A 16912-nucleotide genomic window follows, 5' to 3' on the forward strand; every position below is an offset into this window, starting at 1 on the left:
AGAACCCGACCAAGCGAGCGCGCATGCGCCCTGAGCACCGCAGTCTCCGCCCCTAACTCATTTCCTCTTTCAGCGCGGGCCTGTTTTTTTTCCCACGGTTTTTACCTGACGGTTTCTGGGGCTGAAGAGTAGGGAAATAGAGGCTCAAAGAGAAAAAGAGAGCGAACATGTTGCGTTCTTACTATAGACCAGGCACTGTGGTAGCCACATAACGTGCTCCTTGTAATTTTAACAACCGTGTAAGGTAGGAACGCTTTCATTAAACCCATTTTACAGACAAAATAGAGGCCCAGAAAGGATAACTACCCCAGTAGCACGCAGATAATAAACGAGAGAACTAAGATTATAATATTTGTGTCCAAGGAGGGAAGGACGAAAGGAAAAAGAAAGGAGGGCAATTACTGGGAACAGGAAGGGGATTGAGGAGGTGACAGGAAAAATGAAAGCACAAAGAAGGGAAACAAAGGATATCTATGTACATAAAGTGCTGGTTATATCCTAGATTTATTTCAAATATGCTGTAGGATTTTCAGACCAAAAAATGAATTCTGTTTCAGAAACTTGGACTCCCTTACAGGCTAGTGTAGTGAGGTGAGAGATTTTGAACAAGAAGTATTCATTTCAAGGGGAAGTTCTTAAGTATCACCTGCATCTTCAAATGATGCTGCCCTTCATGAAACGGGACATTGGAGGGAGATAAGACTTCTTTTTGGTTCTTAGGCATTTGCTAAAATAGTGTCCACTCTGATCCTCTCCCACTGTCATAGCTCTGGGAATCTCACATCTGACTTACTGTAAAAATAGTAATTGCAAATACTTATTTAATTCTCAGAGCAACCTTATAAAATATGTAGCGATAATTACTCCCATTTTACACTTGAAGATACTGAGGTTTTGAAAAAAAGTGAAGGGATTAGACAAAGAACATATATGCATAATCCATAAACACAGACAACAGTGTGGTGATGGCCAGAGGGAAAAAGGGAGGGCAGGAGCTGGGTGGAGGCAGGCAAAGGGGGGGAAATGGGGACACCTGTAACAAAGTCAACAAAAGAAAAGGAAAAAGAAGATACTGAGGTTTAGAGAGTTTAGGTAACTTGCCCAAAGTCACCTTGCTAGTGTGTGTGTGAGCTAAAACTGATTCAAACATAAAGCTGTCTGATTCTAGCATGTCTGATTGCTACCCTGTCTGTCTCCTAACTGGCCTCTCTCCCTAGACTGCTCTCCCGCAATCCAGTCTGTATAATGCCATTTGAGTTAACTGTTCAATATGGCCTCCAGGCTAATGGTAAAACTACTTGACTTCATGTTCACGCTCTCCTTCGTCACCCTACTTAGCGTCTAACAAAATGGAACTACTTACTGTACACCTGCCCATCCCCAGCTTCCCTGCCTCTTCTGTTAATTTGGTCAAACTGTTCTTTATGCAAGGTGAAAAGACTGTTCATACACAAAGCCATCTCTGATTTCCTTAGCCTAAGGTCCTATCTTCTTCCTCTGAACCCTCTTGGCAGTTGAATTTTTGTTTTTGGTTTTGTTAGCATCCTTTTAAAAATGTGGTTAAATGTATATAACATAAAATTTCCCATTTTAACTTTTTTTAAGTGTAGAGTTCAGGGGCATTGTTTTTGGTTGAGAAAAGGAACATTTACAGAGGGAGAGAACAGATGTATTAACTTGAACCATATGAAATTGCCAATGTTCCATCATTGTCAAGTGTCCCAAGCAGCAATTTAATGTGGGTCAACCTAATAGGAGAAAGGAAAATTGATGGCATAAAGACTCAAAGGAAATGAGAAAGAAATGAGATCAAGCCTGAGTAGTGACATTAGCCTTGAACAGAAAAATGGACACATCCTTAGAGGCCAAAGGGCACGCAATGTTGATAAGTAGAAATTTTGAGGGAGGTCACCATACCTAAATGGCAACTGGATTCTTTGGAAAGTAAAACGTATAGTTATCTTTTGAAAGGAACAGCAAAAGTTTAGCATTAAAACACTTTTTTGCAAAAGCAGTTCTAAGTGAAAGCCCAAATAAATAAAATAGATAAAGAGCAGAGTTGCTTTGAGTGAAGAAGGTGGAGTGGGTCCTGATTTCTAGCCATCAGTCTGCAAAAATCTAAAACTCCAACACTATCAAGGTCATGGTGTGTTTGGAATCAGGTGGAGGTGAAATCTACTGGAGTTGAGGTCCAAGGGAGAGGCTAGCATGTTGGAGGGGTCATTGCAAAGGACGGTAGTGGGATTTGTGTTTAGAGGGGAAGACTGAACCAAAAGCCACGAATGTCAATGGATGTGAGGGAGTGTCCTGAACATAGATAGCAATTACTGACACTGTCTTGAATGCTTGGCAAACTCTTTCATAATCCTTTTAATAACCCTATGAGCTAAGTGTTATTTTTATTCTTGTCTTGACTCAGAATCTAGAATGGTGCCTGGCATATAGTAGGTACTCAAGCCAGATCTATCCCTGCATGGCTTTTCACTTTGTGGAGGCAAGCACAGGGTACTGTGGAAGCCCAGAGGAGAGCTCCAGACTGTGAGGAGGGTAGATTAGAACAAGTCTCATCAAGACTTCAGTCTTTTTTTTTTTTAATTATTTATTTATTTTTAGAGAGGGGGGAAGGGAGAGAGAAAGAGAGGAAGAGAAACATCAATATGTGGTTGCGTCTTGCACACCCCCAACCAGGGACCTGGCCTGCAACCCAGGCATGCGCCCACGACCCTTTGGTTAGCAGGCCAGCGCTCAATCCACTGAGCCACACCAGCCAGGGCAAGACTTCAGTCTTAAAGAACAACCAAGACTTAGTTAGGTGAAACACCGGGAAAAAGTATTCTACGGAGACCTGTCAGCATGTACTAACTAATGGAAGTGAAGCAAAACAGCACACATTTGGGAAATGGAAGTTAATGTCTTATGGCTGGAGTGTAGCTGCTAACATTTATTGAATGTTTTTACGTTCATACTGTGTTAAATGCATTTAATAGATGATCACATTTAATCATCATGCAATCACAAGAAAACTGTGGACAGGAGATACAAGATGACAGCAGAGTAGGTGGAAATTCAAAACAATGGAGGGACTTAATGACAACTTCAACAACACAGAAAAAAGGACATAATCCTTACAAAAGAACCAGGGGGTCCAAGATGGCAGCAGAGTAGGTGGAAAATACACTTACCACCCCCCCAAGATCAACTAACTAGAATAACAACTAAAATATAGGATAATCAACCTGAATAACCAACTGAACAGTTTTAAAGAAGAAGCCAAGTCGAGACTGTTAAGAAGGGCAGAGCCGTGAGAAGGGCTGGCCCCACATCCACAGGTGGCAGCTGAGATTCCTGTAGGATATCTTAGCTGTAAAGGGTCCCCAAGGGGAGTTTGGGGTCTCAATCCCACACCAGGCTGCCCAGCTCAGAGCTCCAGAGCCAGGAAGAAGCACCCATATAATATCTGGCTGTGAAAATCAACAGAGATTCTGTCTGTTAGGCAGAGTCAGGAGTCTGCTAGAGACAGATGCCCTCTTAAAAGAACAACATGAATAACCAATTAAAGACTAGCTAGAGACAAGCCTTATAGCCAAGGACATACAAGAGACACATCAAGACTGGTAGGAAATGCAGAGGCATGAGAGGGCTGCTGGGCTACCAAGGGCATCAGCTGAAGTTTCAGAAGTATATTTCAGCTGCAAGGGTTCCCCCTGAGCAGTGAGGAGGTCTGAGCCACAAGCAGGGCTCCCCATCCGTAATGCAGGAGGTTGAGCCTGGGGATTCACTGTTCATTCGGATTAACTGAAAAAAGCACAAGGAGGACTGTGCGGAGCAGGCATAGCCTTTATTACTCACATTACAGGGAGCGTCCACGGTGGCAGATCAGCAAAGCAAGACCGCACGCACCTCCCTGAGTCCAAGACTTGTTCTAAGGGGTCCCAGACAAAGGGGCACAGTGTCCTGTCTCAGTGTGTATGTGGAGAAAGAACAAAGGTCAAGAGGCAGTCACAGGACAGGAAGCCACTCCCAAAAGGAGATAAAGAGAGAATTACAATGCATTTCCAAAACAATACACATTCCTTCTACCTGGCTGGTTTGGCTCAGTGGATTGAGCGTCGGCCTGCGAGCTAAGTGTCGCTGGTTCGATCTTCCAGTCAGGGCACATCAGAGAAGGAAAACTCTGACTCCAAAAAACCTCCACTGCCTTGCGGCATACCGTCACTGTCGTCGTCGTCGTCGTCGTCGTCGTCGTCGTCGGCAGCCGTCCGTCTCGAGAGACGATGGCGTAGCTTCTTGAGAGTCTATCTGCACCGCCGAGAATGGCTGTGCAGTCCGACTCGGGAGTGACAATCCCTGCCGCACTTGTTACAGGTGAAGGCAGATGGCCGTTGTTGCTGCTGTTGACGCTGCTTCCGCCTCGATCTTTTCTGGACCGCCTCCTCGTTGCGCGCAGCCTCTGCGCGTGATGTACCTTGCCTGACCGCGAGCCTCCAGGCTAGGCGGTCGTCTGCTTGAACTTCCCATGTGTTGAGATTGATCGAGCATTGTGTCATGTCCTTTTTGCAGATGTCTTTGAACTGCAGTTTTGGGCGCCCTGTCATCCTCTTGCCTTCTGCTAGCTCGCCGTAGAGGAGGTCTTTGGGGATACGGCCTGCATCCATTCTTTTGACATGGCCGAGCCACCTGAGGCGTCTCTCGCTAAGAACTGCATGCAAACTGCTCATGTTGGCTCGCTTCAGCACCTCGGTGTTGGGGACCTTATCCTGCCAGGCGACATGCAGGACGCGTCGCAGGCACCTCATGTGGAAGCTGTTGAGTTTCCTTTCGTGCCTTGCGTAGGTGGTCCACGTCTCTCTGCCATAGAGGAGAGTGCTGAGTACGCAGGCTTGGTAGATGCGCAGTCTGGTTTTCTCAGTGAGGCTGGAATTGTTCCACGCTCGCCGGTTCAGTTTGGCCATAACTGTGGCTGCCCTGGCGATTCTCCGGTTGACCTCCAAGTCGACTGACAGAGAGCTCGAGATGGTGGACCCGAGGTAAGTGAAGTCGTTGACAACCTCCAGGGTGTATCCGTCGATGGTGATGCATGGGGGAGTCCCCGTGCCTTGAGCCATAACGTTCGTCTTCGTCAGGCTGATGGCTAGTCCGAACTCCTTGCATGCGCGGGAAAGACAAGTGACTAGCTGCTGGAGTCCCTCTTCGGAGTGTGATGTCAAAGCTGCGTCGTCGGCGAAGAGCATCTCACGGATGAGCACCTCTTTGACTTTGGTCTTGGCTCGTAGACGGGCCAGGTTGTAGAGCTTGCCATCGGATCTGGTGTGAATGAAGACACCCTCGCTGCAGTCCTTAAAGGCGTATTGGAGGAGCATGGAGAAGAAGATTCCGAACAGCGTAGGCGCGAGGACGCAGCCCTGCTTTACTCCGCTGCTGACTGGGAAGGCCTCAGAGGTTGCGCCGTTGTAGGACACCGTGCTGTGCATGTTGTCGTGAAAGGACATGACCACAGCAAGCAGATGTGGTGGACAGCCAATATTCCGTAGCAAGCTGAAGAGACCGCTTCGACTGACCAGATCAAACGCCTTCGTAAGGTCGATAAAGGCGAGGTAGAGTGGTTTATGCTGCTCGTGACACTTCTCCTACAGCTGGCGTAGGGAGAAGATCATGTCCACTGTTGATCGGCCAGCTCTGAAGCCACACTGGGACTCTGGGTAGACGCGGGAAGCAAGGGTTTGCAGGCGGGCAAGAGCGACCCGGGCGAATACTTTGCCGACGACGCTGAGGAGAGAGATGCCCCGGTAGTTGTTGCAGTCGCTGCGGTCTCCTTTGTTCTTGTACATGGTGATAATGTTGGCATCTCTCATATCCTGGGGGATGTAACCCTCCTTCCAGCAGCGACAGAGTAGATGGTGGAGCGGCTGTAGCAGGACTGGTTTCCCGCTCTTTAGGATTTCTGGAGGGATTCCGTCGCTTCCTGGTGCTTTCCCGCAAGCGAGGCGGTCGATGGCTTTGCTGAGCTCTGCCGCAGTAGGTGGGGTGTCTAGCTCCTCCATGACTGGTAGGTCTGGGATGGCGTTAAGAGCAGTGTCTGTTACGGTGTTCTTCGTTGCGTACAGCTCGAGGTAGTGCTCAGTCCACCGCCGCATTTGCTGTTCCTGGTCAGTGATGACCTCACCTGTCTTGGACTTAAGGGGGGCGATCTTGGAGGGGATTGGGCCTGTTGCCTTCTTGATACCCTCATACATTCCTCGTGCGTTGCCTATATCGACGGCTTCCTGAATGCTTCTGCACAGGTTTAGCCAATAGGTGTTGGCACAGTGGCGGGCGGTTTTCTGGGCTTTGTTCCTGGCAGCCCGTAGAGCTTGAAGTGTACTGGGAGTGGGCGTGACCTTGTAAGCCAGTAGGGCCTTCCTCTTAGCCTCGATCACGGGTTCCATTTCTTCCCAGTGAGCCTCGTACCAGTCAGCGTTCTTCCGCTCTTTCTTCCCGTAAGCAATAATGGCGGAGTTGTATATGGCGTCGCGGAGACGTGGCCAATTGGATTCGATAATGTCATCTGCCGCCACTCCCTCGCCGAGTGCATCTTCCATCTTGTTGATGAATTGCTGGGTCTTAACTGGGTTGCTGGCACAACTGGTGTTGATGCGTGGGCGACCCTTCATCTTGGAGTGGTGCAACCTCTTCGGCATTATGCGCACCTTGCTTACCACGAGGGCGTGGTCCGTGTCGCAGTCTGCACTGTGGTAGCTGCGGGTGAGGAGGGTGCTGCCAATATCCGTTCTTCTGGTGATGACGAGGTCAAGCTGGTGCCAATGGCGGGAGCGGGGGTGCCTCCATGACACCTGGTGGATCTCTTTGCACTTGAAGAATGTGTTTGTCACGCACAGGCCGTGGTGACACGAAAGCTCAAGCAGTCGCTGACCATTCTCATTGATCTTTCCTCTCCCAAAGTTTCCAAGGCAGGTGGGCCAGGCCATGTGGTCGGCTCCTACTCTTGCGTTGAAGTCTCCAAGGAGATAGAGAGCGTTACTTCTGGGGATCTTGGATAACGCTTCGTCCAGTGCATGGTAGAACTGTTCTTTCTCTTCGATGGTGGCGCAGATGGTTGGGGCGTACGCGTCGGGGTCATAGGTGTTTTGGGTCTGCTGCATGGGCAACAGCAGACCCTCCATATCACCCTGCCCAGGCTCTGTAGCTTCAGTTTCGCTGGAGAGGACACTCCAGCGTCATCGCAAGATGTCGACTCAACACGGGAGGAGACAGATACCGGTTATAAGCTCATCTGATTGGCGAAGGAAACGAGCGCCAGGGGTCTCCTCTGACGGTGGGAGAGGTCATCGCACCTCACTGGACAGCTACCGCCCGCCTCAAGCTGGGCAGCCCCAGCCAATTAGGTGCCGTCTCGCCATGGCTCGCCTGCCCCACTGGGTGCGTGGGGATCAGAGAGGCGCCTCTCGAAAAGTGGGCCACAAAACACCCGCACCAGTTAATTCCAAGCAAACAACAAGAAAGAAGCCTCCGGCTCTTCGCCTCGCTAGCTGGAACATCAGGACCATGTGCCCCGGACTTACTGCAGACCTTCCGTGGATCAAGGGTGCCAGGAAAACCGCTGTCATCGATAGGGAACTGGCACGACTAAACATCGACATTGCGGCTCTACAGGAGACCCGGTTGGCCGACAACGGAACTATCAGAGAAACCAACTACACCTTCTACCGGCAAGGGAAGTCTCCGGACCAACCAAGACAGCACGGTGTTGGGTTCGCTGTGAAGAACACGCTTGTTAACTCCATAGAGCCACCCACAGGAGGCACAGAGAGATTACTTACCCTCCGATTGTCAACAACTTTCGGCCCAGTCAGCATTCTTGCAGCATACCTCTTCAGGGGAAAGGCTAAGGGAGTAAACCCCGACAGAAAATCCGGAGCCGGAGTCCCTAAGGCGGTTTGACGTTGTAGTCAACACCGGCAACTCCTGCGGCGCACCTGAAGCCAAGCTGTATTGACTCCGTCTTTCCCTTGGACCCTTCAGCTGCGAAGAGAGGGGGGGTCTGCTGCATGGGCAACAGCAGACCCTCCATATCACCCTGCCCAGGCTCTGTAGCTTCAGCTTCAGCTTCACTGGAGAGGACACTCCAGCGTCATCGCAAGATGTCGATTCAACACGGGAGGAGACAGATACCATGTCACTCCCGAGTCGGACTGCACAGCCATTCTCGGCAGTGCAGATAGACTCTTAAGAAGCTACACCATCGTCTCTTGAGACGGACGGCTGCCGATACGATACGATACGATATGATACACATTCCTTCTGGTCCAGGCCCTTCCTTCAGTCTTCCATTATGGGGATTGGAAGAGCCATGTCCAACACAACCCCACACTCCACCCCAGCGTTGCTCTTCCACCTTATTTTTTTGTGATACATTCTTCTGCTACGGAACCTGCATGGTGAGCATGTGGGCACACTGCATCTGTATACCACAGATATAGTAAAGGCTACACCCCAAGACCAACAATGCAAGACAAAACCCAAAGAGACCTTGGAGAAGGGAATGCCACCAAGAACCTGGAGAACTCCATCAAGATGTAAAGAGGTCAGAGGCTATGGCCAATATATGATTAATCTCAGCTTCTAGGGCAGGTAAGGCTTGGGATACGTTGTGAGAATTATTAGGGATATATACACAGCACTTGGTGTGCAGAGTGGCACAGGTACCTGCCTGGGCAGCAGTGAGTAAATCTAATGTCATTCTTTTTTTTTTCTTTTTTAAACAATTTTATTTATTATTTATTTATTTGTTTGTTTACTTATTTTTTTAGAGAGAGGGGAAAGGAGAAAGAGAGGGAGAGAAACATCACTGTGTGGTTGCCTCCCATGCACCCCCAACTGGGGACCTGACGTGCAACCTAGTAATGTGCCCTGACTGGGAATCAAACCAGCAACTTTTTTTTTTAAATGCCATTCTATTTTGCAGCACAACTTTCCTCATTTGAGTTACTTCACTAGAAACCAGGGCTAGCCCTGGCTGGTGTGGCTCAATGGACTGAGTGCCAGCCTGGGAACCAAAGGGCTGCCGGTTCAATCCCCAGTCAGGGCACATGCCTGGATTGTGGGCCAGGTCCCCAGTTGGGGGCGCACAAGAGGCAACCACACATTGATGTTTCTCTTCCTCTCTTTCTCCCTCCCTTCTCCTCTCTCTAAAAATAAATAAAATCTTAAATAAAAAGAACCAGGGCTATAGTGTGTCTGGTGGTTAAGGGACATTGCAGTGCGATTTGCTAGGGCTTTAATGGCTTCATGGGTTAGAACAGTACCTGCGGGGGGCACAACAAGGGCTAGAGGGTAGAACCACCAGTTGGAGAGGCTTGATAGCATGTCCAAAATGAGTCCCAATTTCGAGGGACACTTGGAAGAGTACTTAACACTTGCCCTGGGATATATGGTTCTCCCCAGGTGCAATGCCCAATCTAATTAAATGTTGAGATAAGGCCAACCATATTGGCTACAGGCCCACAGGGCTCCCGGTGAGATGGGATGGGCCTATGCCCCACAAGTAGACTGTCCCCTGTGGTCTGTCACAGTCATTACCGTTATTTTTTTGTATAGGGCTGCTGGCATCCACCCCATGAGCTGAACAGTTTCATTTACAGTTGTTTTTACATTCAATATATATAGGCACATTTACCTGTAATGCTGACAGCCATCCCACAGTCTCAAATTGCATTCAAAAGCCACGACTTGGTGCAGTTGGTCTGTTCCCTCATGAGGGAAAATACCTTTCCACGTGTCTGCTTGAAGAGGAGTCAGGAGCTTTCTAGCCTGGCAGCCAGTCCCAAGGTGTCTGGTTCACAGGGCGGATCCACCATGGTGCACCTTTGGAGGCAGCAGTGGGAAATTCAGCGCAGACCCAACAATCAGAATGGTTGCTGCCAGCATACCTGGCAGGATGATAAGAGAGATGTTTAATCGTAACTAGTAACTACAGATCTTGGTACCCTGGCAACACACACACAACATTCTGGTCTTTGGTTAATGTGACTATGCTGACTGGTCAATGCCCTGGCTGTTGGTACCATGGCCTATCTGGCCCTAGGCTAAGGGCCTCCTGTGCTCAAAAGGCCAAGGGGGGCATGTGTACCTGGCAAACTGAGGCTATGTAGGTTCCCTTAGGAATTGAAGTCTGCTGTGGGTTGTAACAAACAAGGGTAAGGGACCAAGAGGCCGTTATCATGATGCCAGCTGCAACCCCATGACAAGTCCTTCTCCCACCTAAGGACCCATCAAGGAACATCAGCAGGACTCTACCTGTGCCTGCCAGGACCAGGCGAGGGAGCTTTTCCCTGGGGGTATGTCTTGGGGCGCTGGCAAGAGCATGTTATTATGTTGTCCCAGCCCCAGGTGTAGCGGAGGCTCCTGTGTACTTAACTGCAGGCAGATAGGTGCTGCCCAAGCTTTAGTGAGGAGGGTGATAGGAGATGCTTGTCTTATTCCTAGGCCACTGTTTGTTGAAGGTTCATAGGCAGGCAGGCAGGTGGGTCGTCCACCCTTTGAACGAGCTAGAGTGAATCTTCAGGGCATCTTTTAAGAGACCATTGTACTGTTCAATGAGGCTGGCTCCAGTGGGGTTGTATGGTAGATGGAATCTCCAATCTATATTGAGGATGTCCACCCATTCTTATACCTATGTCCCGTGAAATGGGTGCCTTGGTCACTTTCAATGGCGTCCAGGGTCCCATAAGCAGCACAGAGATGCTGTAGGCCTCAGATGATGGCTTGTTGTGTGGTCCACTTGTGAGGGTGTGCTTGCAGCAAGCCAGTAGTTGTGTCCACACACATCAAGGCATAGCGTGAGCCTCGGATAGTGGTAGGCGGCCAATGTAGTCAACCTGCCAGCGGGTCAGCGGGATGTTCCCCCATCGTAGGCCACCTGTATCTTGGGGCAGCTGGTGAGGGTGCTTCTCTGCACAGACGGTGCATTGTTGATAGGCCGGACTACATCGGAATAATGGAGTGGTAGGCCCCAAGCTTTTACCACTCCCCATAAAGTCTTCTGTCCCTCATGGCGCATCTTTCAGTGGAGCCACTCTGCCATGTCTTCTGCTGGAGCCTCTTCCAACCAGCGAATGTGTGCCAGGTCATTGGCCTCAGCATTGCCAGGGCTGCGGAGAGGTTGATGTCCATTGACATGGTAGAGTTAATAACTTTTCCAGACTATGTTCATAAATGTCCTTCCTTAAGTCCTGCCCCCAAAGGGGTTTTTGAGCCACTAGCCAATCATCTTGCTGCCCTCAGGGCAGGCACAGAGTCAGTCCTCTGTATGTTGCCCAGCTGTCTGTGCAGGTGGTCACCGGCCCAGGTTCTCAGGTTATGACTACCCAGACAGCTCAACTCAGCCCATTGACTACTTTGCCCTGAACCATCTTCCATCCGTATGCTGTCAGTGCTGGGCTGGTAGGCTACTGCCCTCCAGGTGGGTGGCTGGCCCCAGCAGGAGCCATTAGTGTACCAGGCGTCCTCAGGCACATGGGCTCATCCTTCTTTAATAGTAGGCCCAGGCATGGGAAGAGGATCAGGGATTTCTGTCCCCACTTCTTGGTAAGTAATTGGGCCCAGGAGCTGCTGCAATTCTTGGCTCAGAGGGCTCATCACTAGTTTGGTTCTCTGTAGGAGATATGCTTTCCACTTAGAGTGGCTGCCTGTGCTACTGAGCTCTTGAGCCAGTTTACAATGTCCTGTACCCACCCAGTGATGAGATAGGTAATATATACTTGATCCTCAGCCAGTCTGGTAATGGCTTCAGTACCCAGGAGAGCCTGGTAAACAGCATTCACTTCTTCTATTGGGTGTATTGAGCCTCTGCCCCCTTCCAGAGCTGGGTCCAGAAGCCAACTGGCACCTTGGTGCACCTTGCCATTGCCAGAGGCCCCAGGCATAGCCCTAAGGGGTGATGTGGATGTCTAAATCACATGCCTGAGACTGATCTATGTCCCCCAGTGCTTGTATGGTCTTCACCGCTTGCTTAGCAGCTTTAAAGGCCTGGTCATACTTTCCCCCCCAATCCCAGGTGGCTCCTTTATGGGTGAGGCAATGAAGAGGGTGCACTAGCTGAGCTAGGTGTAGTATAAAAACCCTCCATTACCCCAACAACCCTAAAAACCCTTGTAATTGCTTCAGCTTTTGTGGCATGGGGAGAGCCTGCATCTTATCTATCATGGCGGCAAGCATCACCTTTGTCTTACCCAACCAAACAACAATGAAGAATTAGACAAATAAACCAGGTCCCTGGATTTTGTTGGAATTGACTGCCCATCCTCAACCCTGGAGGTGAACCAACAGCTGAGGAGCAGCTCACTCTAACTCTGTAAGAAAATCTGAGGTTAACATAATATCATCAATGTAATGGTGCAATCTCACTGAGGATAGTACAGTCCATGCAGCTAAGTCTTCAGCCACAAGGCCATGGCAAACAGTAGGGCTATGCAGGTAACCTTGAGGCAGAACAATAAATGTCCACTGGCGGCCTTCCCAGGCGAGGGCAAACTGGTCCTGGCTTTCAGGATCAATATCAATAGAGAAAAGGCATCAGCTAAATCTAATACGTAATGGTATGTGCCCAGCTGGTCTAGGAGGTATGGTATGGCTGAGCTGGTCTAGGAGGCTAGCTATGTTAGTCATGGCTGCAAAGAGAGGGGGAATCACCTTACTTAGTTCTCTATAATCTACACTCGTGTGTCAGATTCCATCCTGCTTTTGGACAGGCCACACAGGTGAGTTGTAGGGACAGTGGGCTGGTCTGAAATTCACCTTAGCCAGTTCTTCTATGGTCTCCCCAATCTCCTATGGCCACCTGGAAGGTAGTATTGTTTGGTGGCCACTATTCTATGGGGAGTGGGAAGTGACGCAGGGGGGTATCTGGAATGTCCTCTCGAAATGACCTACACAACCTGTATTCAGAGGTGAAATTCCCCCACAGGGGTCTGTAGGCACATGCCAGTTAGAATGTCAATTCCAAAGATATACTCAGGGATAGGGCAAACATACACCTTATAGAAGTGTGGTGATAAGTACTCTATTCTAAGGGTCAGTGTCACAACCCACCCCCGAATGGACTGTCCTCTGTAGCCATCAATGGCAGTTATGGGCCCCCTAAGTCTCTCTGGGTTACCATAAATAAGAGAACATTCTGTACCAATATCAACTAAAGCCAATACTCTTTGTGCATTCTTTGGGGACCAGTAAATAACAAGTTCTACATGTGGCCTCTGGTCCCCACTGGGTCTCTGTAAGCAGGTTCCTTGGCCATCCTCCATGCAAAGACCCCTCCCCATGGCTCGTCCTCTGGATGGGCCAGAGGCAACTCCACAAGCAGAGGAGCCGTGAAGTCAGCCAAGCAGGGCATCAGCTCTGGGAGTTTGGATGGGACCGTTCCAGTTGACAGTGTCCATTCCAATGTTTGGATAGTAGATGTTGTCATGGGCTGGAACTGTTACTCAGGTTTCAGTTGCTGCCAGACTTACAAGAATGCTGTTAGGCTTCCTGTCTACCTTATCTTTATCTACTGCAACCTTTACTAGATCATTCCATAGTTGTTTGCAGGTTACTTTCACTGGGCCTTTCTGTTTACATTTCACAGTTAGATTCTCTCCCTTTTCTCCTTCCCTGTCATTCTTTTCTACCTGTTTTATTCCTTTCCTTTGTCTTTGTAGCTCTATTTCTTGTACCAAATCACTCACCTTGGTGGACAAAATAGGTATCAGGGTGCCAAAGTAAGCCAGGGGTGCTCTTTGTACAGCCCAGTCCCTCATTCCCGTGGTAAATCTTTCCATTTCTGGCCCACTGGACTGTGGGTTATAGATGGCGTGTCACATGCCTAGCTATGGATGAACTGCTGGAGTTCCTGTAAACTGGTCCAGGTTGGGTAAGAGGAGGATAGATACCCCTCATTAGGCCACGCTGCCCTACAGCCAGCCATTAGCCATGTAAAGAAGGTAGTTGTGTGACCGGCTTGGGCTCCAGCCCCGTGAATTCTTTGTCTCAAAAAGAGATGAGTGGTGACAGAAGACATGTTTTAATTCATTCCACATAAGTAAAATGCCATAAGCCTTTATATCCCACAGTGGCAACAGCCACCCCGCGATAGATTCAGACCCTTTCTGTCTAAACTTAGCAGCCAGTGCTCCTAGCTCAGCAAGGGTGTAGGGGGTGAACCATAGCGCGCCAGTTCTGCTGGGGAGACAGCGCCGGTGGCTGTTGGGTCTTAATCTTCTCGGTCATAATAGGATGAGCCATAAATTTCCCTCCTTCTACCTCTATTGCCTCCCTGCCCTCATCTATTAAAAATTAAAATCTCTTCATCTGAGACACTTTCACTTTCGGCCATAGGATCCCACTTGTGGAAGTTCCAGTCAGACTGTGTGCCATGATCACCCGTATATGGAAGGGTGCTAATCGTGGTCCCCGTATCTTGGCAAAGCAGCATGCTATGTCCAGTAATTGCTCACTGGTCTGTTCTAATTGTCTCCCTGGGGCGCCCTTATCGTTTGCGGTTAGGAGACACGTGTCCCTTTCTAGTTTCAGTTCCTCTTCTAAACACACAGCCGCACCTCTGCCTCTATCTGTCCCAGTTACTCTTGGTAGCGCTGCCTACATTAAACAGCCCAGAGCGGCAGTGACGCGGCTGAGGTCTTTTTTTCCCCCGTAGGGCTGCAAGGCTTGTTGGAGGCCAGCGGGAGTTTCACGGGCATCCCCCCAACGCCAGGGCAGTCCCTATGTATCACTCCCAATGTCAGGGCAGTCCCCATGTGTCGTTTGCCACATCGTACCACATAGAATTTGCTGGCCAGCTTGGGATTCCTCCGGGCATCCACCCACACAGCAAACTGTCGCCCGCAATCAACTCAACTTGCGGAGTTTTCAGAGTATCCAAATTCTGCCAACAACTATGCCAATTTTAACACAGGAGTTCGAGCCTGGGGATCTTCACTGCTCATTTGGATAAACTGAAAAAACCACAAGGAGGACTGTGCGGAGCAGGCATAGCCTTTATTACTCACATTACAGGGAGAGTCGACGGCGGCAGATCAACGAAGCAAGATCGCACCTTCCTGAGTCTGAAACTTGTTCTAAGGGGTCCCAGACAAAGGAGGCTTCGTGTCCTATCTTAGTGTGTACATGAAGAAAGAATGAAGGTCAAGAGGCAGTCACAGGACAGGAAGCCACTCCCAAAAGGAGATAAGGAGGGAATTACAATCCACTTCCAAAACAATACACATTCCTTCTGGCTGGGGCCTTTTGGCCAGTCTTCCATTATGAGGGTTGGGAAAGCCATGTCCAGCACGACCCCATACCACCCTACAGTACCAGAACCAGAAAGGGTGCCCACATAACATCCGGCTGTGAAAAGCAGCAGGGTTTCTGTCTTCCAGGAGGAGATGACTAGAGAGGCAGCCACCCTCATAAAGGGCCAACGCACAAAATTTTGTTTGCAATCACTTACCCAGAGCTGTGGTACAGGGAGGACAGAATAGATTAGGGCCATGTGAGGAAAGTCTAGGGGTTGGAGGCTCTGGGAGAGAACTGAAGGGTCAACCACCAGCATTCCTGTGCTCAGCCATCCCCTCATACTACAGAAACCTTGTTTCTCAGGCAGAACACTCCTCTCCATACAGCATCAGCCTGGGGGGAAGCAATAGCCCAACCTGCAGGAATGCTTCTTAACCCATCCTGTGGATCTTAAGCCCTGCTGAGGAGTACAGCCAGAGGCTCTTACAGTGACTAAACCTAATAGGTCATCTGCAGGTGGAGATAGATCTCTGTGTGCTTTGAGATTTTGTAGACCCATCCCTGGTACTTTCCATATACACCCAGGCCCAGCAGAGGGAATCACAAGCTGTGGATTGCTGATAACACCAAACAGGTTACCCAGGGCAAGTCACATGCAGCATCTGACATAGGTTGCAGAGTCTTTGCAGATCTACCTAATACATGGAGACAAACATAGAGGCAACCGAAATGGGAAGAAAAAAAAAGAAAAAAAAAAACAGGCCCCAAGTGAAAGAACAAGAGAATTCTCCAGAACAAGAGCTAAATGAAATGAAAGCAAGCAATTTATCAGATATAGAGCTCAAAGTAATGATTATAAGGATGCTCAACAGAATGAAAAAAGACATATAATCCAACAAGAGGATACAACCCTTGTAAGCATTTATGCACCCAATATAGAAGCACCTAAATACATAAAGCAAATCTTGATGTACATAAAGGGAGAGGTCAACAGTAATACAATTATAGTGGGAGACTTTTAACACCCCATTGACATCAATGGGTAGATCTCCTAGACAGAAAATCAACAAAGAAATAGTCACCTTAGATGACACACTAGATCAAATGGATTTAATTGGTGTCTTCAGAGCATTTTATCTCAAAGCAGCAGAATATACATTCTTAAAAGTGGACATGGAACAGTTTCTAGAATAGACCACATGTTAAGACACAAGACAAGTGTCAATAAATTTAAGAGGATTGAAATCATATCAAGCATCTTCTCTGACCATAATGATATGAAACTAGAAATCACAAGAAAAAAAAACTGAAAAACACACAAAGACATGGAGAGTAAATAACATGTTAGTAAACAATAAGTGGGTTAACAGTGAGATCAAGGAAGAAACAAAGATACCAGGAAACAAAACTGAGAACATAACAACCCAGAATCTACGGCACAGAGCAAAAAAAGTCCTAAGAAAAAAAATTTATAGCATTACAGGCCTATCTCAAGAAACAAGAAAGAGCTCAAATAAACAATATAACTTTACACTTAAATGAACTTAAAAAGAGAAAACCAAAGCCCAAAGTGAGTAGAAGAAAAGAAATAATTAAGATCAGAACAGGAATTAAATAGAATCTAAAAAAGCAATACAAAAGA

The sequence above is a fragment of the Furipterus horrens genome, unplaced genomic scaffold, assembly GCF_987537825.1.
Source record: "Furipterus horrens unplaced genomic scaffold, mFurHor1.1.pri manual_scaffold_17, whole genome shotgun sequence".
NCBI lineage: Eukaryota > Metazoa > Chordata > Mammalia > Chiroptera > Furipteridae > Furipterus > Furipterus horrens.